Here is a 7,486-nt window from a genome sequence, read left to right on the forward strand (position 1 = left end):
GCGGAAGCGTCTCCTGCGGACCTCCTTCTTCTTCTCCACTCTTTAAAAGAAACGGAAGAACAGTGCTATTGCCTTAGGGCCCGGCCCGGCCCGGCCACCAGTCTCCTGACGCTTGCTGCTGCCTGCAGTGATGTTTTGCTGGGGCAGCGGTCGCAGTGAAACAGTTGCAGGGTTTGTTCTGTTTCTATTGGACCGTTCTGATTTTGCCGGAGGAGTAGGGGGGGGGGTCCGTCTCTCTCGATGGAGCGGTGCCCCTCGGGCCCTCCTGACAGCACTTGAGCTGCTGAAACCTCCAGAGTGACAACATGCATGATGCCAGTGCTGCACTTCAGTCACGTACACTGTCTGTTTTTCCTCCCTGTGATGCTTGACTTCCAGATTCTTCCTCGTCAAAGTGTAGCAATAAAAATGGTTTGTCTCCTCCCCCCCGACCCCCCCCCCCCTCCCCACCCCCGACCGTCCACTCTTGCATGCTGTAGCCAGCTGGATTCTTCTTTTACCTGATGGTGTATGTAGCAAATTGTGCATAAAAATAGCCGGGTTTATTAATCTGTGGAGCATGATTTACAAAAAAAACTTATTTTCTGTATCGTGCAAGTGTGATGCCTTTATTTCTCTCTCTCTCTCTCTCTCTCTCTCTCTCTCGGAAATATTGAACAAAAGAAATGTACACTTGTTTGTTAAGAGATATTTTTTGTACGGTTGCAAAGTTTCATTTTGACTATTTTTATACCGAGAAGACGAAGGGAAGGCGTTCTGGAGGAAACGCGAGGACCTCTGTGTCTGGCTTCCTTTTGCATGAATCCAGGTGATCCGTCATCACGGTGCAGCATGCAGCCGGCAGTCCGGCATACCACTGCCATTAATACTCCTTCTTGATCTGTTAAGCATGCACTGCCTGCAAGCCTCTGGCTCTTACGTGCATGCTGTGGTGTGACATTGAATGCAGGCTCAACGGCCCCCACGCGGGAACCTTTATAACGTAGTCGTGCATGCGCTGAGGTGCTTTTCTCCTCCTCACGAGTCTCTGGCGCGAAAGTCGACCATTTTCTCCGACGCTTCCGGGACCATGTGACATCAGGCCAGAGGGCTCCTCTCTTCCTCCCCTCCCCGTTCCCGCTTTGGTCCACGGGTAGCCGTTTTAATTTCGGAATGTGCCAACCTATTTTCATGAACATATCAGACTTTTTTTTTTTTTCTCTCCTTTGGCTGTAGCACGGTGGAATGTGCGGCCACGGCCGCCGTCGTAACTTTTTTCCTTTATTCGTCCAACGCCGGTGGTTTTTGCTGTTTGAGTTTTTTTATTTTTTTTTACCTCAGCGGTTCGAAGCATGTTTTTGAGAACACGTGTGCGTGTTTTGAGACGGTGCAGGTTGACTTTCGGTGAGTCGTGTTGACGGTGTGACATTGTTTGAAAACGTCGCTGTACGCTGCGAGCGAGAGATTCAGTTTTATACTCTGGTTTCAATATTTGCTGGGAAGTTTGCTGGAAGGAGTTGTGTACCACTGTATTTCTTGTAAATTGGATATTTTCATACTGTATGATACGGGTTTCAATTGTTATATGTAAGTATTTCTCGCGCTAACTACACATTGTCTTTTTCATAGATAACTATGGATGAGCTGATATTTGTCAAGTGTTGAAATGAGAAGTTTTATGTGAATGTAAATTTTGTTAAAGAAAGACCAAAAAAACAACAACAAAAAAAACAATTTTTTTTCTACTAAGTGTTTGCACTGCGATGATATTGACGTATTAAAATAATCCAAATAAAGCCGGAGAGGGGTGTGCGTTACCCAGAGTACGAGAGCTGCGACTTACTGTACTTATGTTCACACACAGAGACACATTTACGCTGTAAATCTGTGCGAGGCCATTCGACTCTGATAAACGTTACATAACAGAGGAAAAACAAGGGGAGCTGATGTAAGAAGCAATGAGGTCAAACTCAGACCATGTGTTTTGGAAGGAGTGTCAGGTTGATATTATGAACTGGTCCACTATCACAAGAACAAGCAGCGATAACAAGTAGCCCACCAAGCAGCCAGTGTTGCTTGGGAAAGGTGGGAAAATGTTGACAGGCTCAGGAAGATTTTCTGAGAATATTAACATATGTCTTAAAGTATGTTATATTAAGAATACAACTTGTAATATATAGTGTATATAGTATAACTTCAAGACCTCAGAAAAATTTTTACATTTTTGATAAGTACGTTTTGAAGAGATTTTGAAGCTTGTAAATCTGTCTATTGGTGTAATTGTTTGAAAATTAAAATAGGAAAATTTGCAATTGTAAGACATTAAGACATCAGAAGTACAATAAATACAAAAAAGGCTGTTGACATTATAATTCCCTCCTGACCTCTGAACTCCGGGCTTCAATGTGTGTCACGTCTTTGAAGCTGGCCAGGTGATACTTGGAGGATAAGAACTGAAGTTCCACAACGTGTTCTGTGAATCTAGAGCAAATCTAATCCAACGCAAGCTGCGTTTACGTTCGTTTTTTCCCAAAATAAAAGCGATATTTCTAAAATTTCGCAAAAAGTACATTTAGGATTTGCAGGTGTTTCCATTGAATGGTGTGAAGCGCATTGAGCGGTAATTCTCGTAAAATCTCGTCCCGCGACTTTTTTTTCGAGAATTATGTTTGCTGTAGTTTGCTGTCAAGAATGGTTGTTACATTTTTTCTCTTTGATTACTTAATACTTAATACATATATAAAATATTCCGTCTCCTCCTCCGTCCAATACGTCCGCTGACGTGTAAATGCGGGAAAAAAAAAAGTGTTTCCATGACACTTTTGCGATTGTCACTAATTGTAAACGTGTGTAAAACCACCTGATGACAGCGTCAAAACCTTTGAGCCGCATTTCAGAGGTTTTTCCAAGTTGAGCCGTTTCCACCACCAGTTCTTTACTGCGATGTTTAGGTTTTGCGGAATTCTAGGGGTGACGGAAACATTGGGATCTAATTTGCTGTGTGTTTACCACATAGGGGGATCGGGGGGGGGGGGGGGGGGGGACAACAGGCTGTTTTCAAGGTGGTGTTGCAGGAAGAAGCGTCTCTGAAACATTCGTCAGTCCGAGGGGGCGCCGCAGTGGCCACGGTGTCCTGAGTGACGGGCCGTCATGGCAACACAGCCGGACCACACCTTGACATCAGGTCACGGAGGTCACGGAGGTTGTGTTTTTCTCTAACACACGCTAAACGCGAGCGAGCGTCGTTTGGCTGCAGCCGGTTGTGTGATTTACGCTGATTGTGCGTAATCACTGCACAGGAAGTCAATAAAGCTCTCTGCCTCGATAACCACAAGCAGAACTTTACAGTAGCGGATCCGTGCGTGTGGGAATTCGTGTGCGTGTTGTTTGTTTGCCACCTGCTGAACTCTCTGATAGGATCACACACACACACACACACACACACACACACACACACACACACACCGTCAGAGTGCCAACACAAACACTCACACTCTCTGATAAGCTGGCGGAAACAGGCCTCACCAGGACGGCGCTGAAGTGGGCCAGTCGTCCATCAAGCGGCTGCACGTCCCGCTGCCGGCCCAGGAGGAAGTTGTACACTCTGCTGTACACTCTGCGTTCAGCCCCCGCCTCTGTTTACAGCGCGACCTCCACTGTCACAACACAACTTTCCCGTAACCTCTTCAGGAGCCTGTGTGGTGGGAACGGCCCCGCCGCTCCACTTTGTGCCGTGCACATTTGGAGTTTGTGCCAAGTTTGTAAGGTGTAGTTCGCGTTTGGTGTTTTTTGGTCGATGTGCGCTATTTGTGCGAAAATTGGTACAACTTTGCAGTACTCAATACGACAGACAAGTGTTTGTTTTAATATTATTTATTATTTATGTATTATTATTTTGTTTTGCTTTTTTCTCCGAAAGGAGAAATGAACTAAATGAACTTGAACCCCAACCAAGAACTTGTTTACATTGCTGTTGATTTTGTTTAGTAACTGTTTTGTGTATTATCTTTTGTATTTTTCTTATGTTGTGAAAACAATAAAGAAGGAAAACTGCTACAACAAGAATTGATCTTGTCGTTCATCAGCTTGGAATCTACACTCTGTTTTTATTTTTTCTCTGCACTTAATTCATTTTTTTTTCAATAATAAAGGGTTCATTTTTTTTCTTTCCTGTAGTTTGTGGGAGCAATTACAACACGACAGCGACAACATTTGCCATCATGCCAACAGACGTGAGATGATGAACGTTTGCCACCAACTTATTTTTCAACCTTCTAAATGGTTGCAAGAGCGATAAAATAATGGAGAATAATCTCCAGACAGGCGACGTGGTCGATAATGAAGGTCCGTTAATATTTACCAAGTGAGAGAGAACAAGTGTTTGATGATGAACGACTGCGTCGCTAACATTCTGTTGAAGCCACATTGGAGGCAAAACAAAAACAAAGTTTCCGTGTCACAACAGCGACTCTTCAAGATTGCGAAAGAAAACATTTCCAAGAACGTCCGACGAGAGCCGAAAACACCGGCTCTGTTTTCCGATTGGCCGAGGAAAAAACATCCTCCCGCTGGATTGTTTCTCATCGTGGTCCCCCCCCCCGTCCCCCCGCCCCCCCGTCCCTCCGGTTGTGTTTTTCCCTGCGAGCGCAGCCACAGCAAACACGCGCGGAGGGGTCGACGGACTTCATGTTGTGTAAGAACGCCAGCGACTCTCTCTGACCTTTCACTGCTCCCTCCTGGATGTTTGCTCTTTTCTTAACGTCACTGCACAAACGGAATGTGATGAGCAGAATGAAAACAACTTGAAAAAAAGAAAAAGAAAAGACAACGCAGGAGAAAATGTCACAACGTCCTGGGGAGCAGAACAGTTTGCGGCTTCTTTAGAAAAACATGTAGCGGTGAATTATAGAATTCACAGGGACTCTGCCCACCAAAGGTGCAATATTTCAGTGAGCATAGGTGTAGTATTATGGACTGCCTCCTTGCTGCCACATGCGAGTGTAGTATTTAGTATTGAACAGAGCGAATTTCAGCCTCTGTATTTAAGAACTGTGCTATATATTTGCTCTGGTTTCTATTTCGCTTGACTTTTGATTTTTTTCTCATTTCACTGATTTACAGCTTTTCAATCCGGACCCAAGTACTCATTTTGTAAAGCCGATATTTCAACGAAGTTCCTTGAATCCTAGAATATTGCTACGTGACACCACTGGATAAAGCGCGCGGGCGAGGCTCCACACCGTCACGCTATCCCAGACGTGCGTTCAGCCGTTCACTCGCAGGAAGTACAAAACTAGCATTTAAGTTGCTACCTGCGCAGAACAGACTGCCATTCATAGGTTGGAGTGCTCACCAGGAGCAGTCCCAGCCACGCACCCCAGATAGGTGAACCCTGTGTGACAGTGGCTGATTGTTACCCCTCCGACCCACTGACTGTCTCCAGTGTGTCTCCGCCTCCCGGGATCATTTCTGTAGCCTGGCGTGTATCTCAAGAAACCACCGGTCAGACAGAAGTCTGTCTGTCTGACTGAACTGTGTCACATGTTGCTGCGTAAAAAGAAAGAAAGAAAGAAAGAAGGGAAATAAATCAATCAAACTGCTTGTATTGTACTAAACGCAGGGACCTGCATTTTTTTTTATTTTTATTTTTTTTTTTAGTGTAAGTGGTCTGAATATACAGGCACTACCCAGAACATTAGAATATCCTGAAAAGGTTGCACTATTTCTGCAATGCAACTTAAACGGTGAATGTGACATATTATATAAAGGAATAATATGCAAATCAATATATTTCAAGTTTTTATTTCTTTGCATTTTGCTGAAATTCAAAAACTCAGAATATTACATTCACCTTCTATACCCGCTTATTCCTATTCAGGGTCCTGGGGCTCTGCTGGAGCCTCTCCCAGCTGTCTTAGGGCAAAGGCAGGGTGACACCCTGGACAAGTCGCCAGTTCATCGCAGGGCCACATAGAGACAAAACAACCATTCACACTCACATGCACACCTACGGACAATTTAGAATGTTCAATTGACCTGTGGGAGGAAACCGGGGAGAACCCGGAGAGAACCCACGCAGACACAGGGAGAACCTGCAAACTCCACACAGAAAGGTCCCAGGTCCGGGCCCCGGAATCGAACCCACGACCTTCTTGCTGTGACCGTGTCGCCCAGAATATTACATAAAGTCAAATCTTTATGAAAATCTTGAGATGCTTAAGATGTCAGTTTGCGTGGAATGGCTCAATAAAATGTGTTGCTTTCATCTTTTATGTTAAATTGCCAAAATAAAACAACTTTTACTTGATGTTCTCATTTTCCGGGTACTACCCTGTACATTGAACGTATATTCAGCCCTGAAATAGAGCTAACCATATTTCCATAATGTAAAGTCATTGCCCTTGGTTGCAAAGTTCCAGTTAGGAATGCAGTGGCCACCGCCGTGACCCAGTAACAGCGTCCAGTCTAGTCCAGTGTATCCCACCCTGGAATGGACCGCAGCAGACTGTGCAGCCCTGCTGTGCTGTGGGCCGACTGTTCTGTTGTGAGCCGGGGGGAATCTATAACTTTTGCCAAGTGCAGTCCTTTCGGGTCGGACTTCCTCCTACTTGTCATTAAAGGCGCGCGCGCGCGCGAGAGAGAGAGAGAGGGAGAGAGAGAGAGAGAGAGAGAGAGAGAGAGCGAGAGAGAGAGAGAGAGAGGGAAGCACTACATCTCAACACACTAACACACACAGGAGGAAACTGCACACAATGGAGATGCATGGGAGCCTGGATTTCCTGGGTTTCCCACACACAAGTGTACAATCACCAGCTTACAAACATATACACGCGCATACACACACGCCCACCCGCGCGCGCGTGCACACACACACACACACACTCACTGAACACACACACACACACACACACACACACACACACACACTGATGATACCATCATGAAACATGCCAAGGCACTGGGTCTGTACTGAATAATCTTTCCATTTCCCCAATTCACAGTGGAGCAGTGAGGACGTCCAGGACGTCCCAGCAGCCACCAAACTACCAAACTACCAAACTACCAAAGCACCCCGGCTCCGTCCCACTGTCTGTCTGTCTGTCTGGCTGGTGTGTGTTTAAAGAGTCGTGGAGGATGAGATGAAGGGACCAGTGGGAAGGAAACAATAAGAGGTGCAACTTTTCTGCTGATTAATGTTGTGGTTGCGAGTGAAAGCGCCTGTCCTCACCGCTGCTGCCTCAGCCCCCTACAGCAACAAGAAAAAAAACACCTTTTTTTTTCGCAAGCACGTTGCTATTTATTTATTTTTTTCAAGATATCACAATTTGGCCAACAAAATGACTGAGGCAATCATGCTATTAGGCGAATGATACGGTGTTACAGCAGCATGCACCTTGACTTCCATCACAGCCACGCAGCTTTCAGCAGAGTGCAGTAACCTCACAGTGCCCCCAGTGCTTCCCGCAGGTGTGCATTCTTAACGTGGGTGTGATTTTTAAACAAACCT

Source organism: Nelusetta ayraudi, unplaced genomic scaffold (assembly GCF_046127955.1).
Source record: "Nelusetta ayraudi isolate G7.1 ecotype Tasmania unplaced genomic scaffold, CSIRO-AGI_Nayr_v1 ptg000084l, whole genome shotgun sequence".
NCBI classification, from domain to species: domain Eukaryota; kingdom Metazoa; phylum Chordata; class Actinopteri; order Tetraodontiformes; family Monacanthidae; genus Nelusetta; species Nelusetta ayraudi.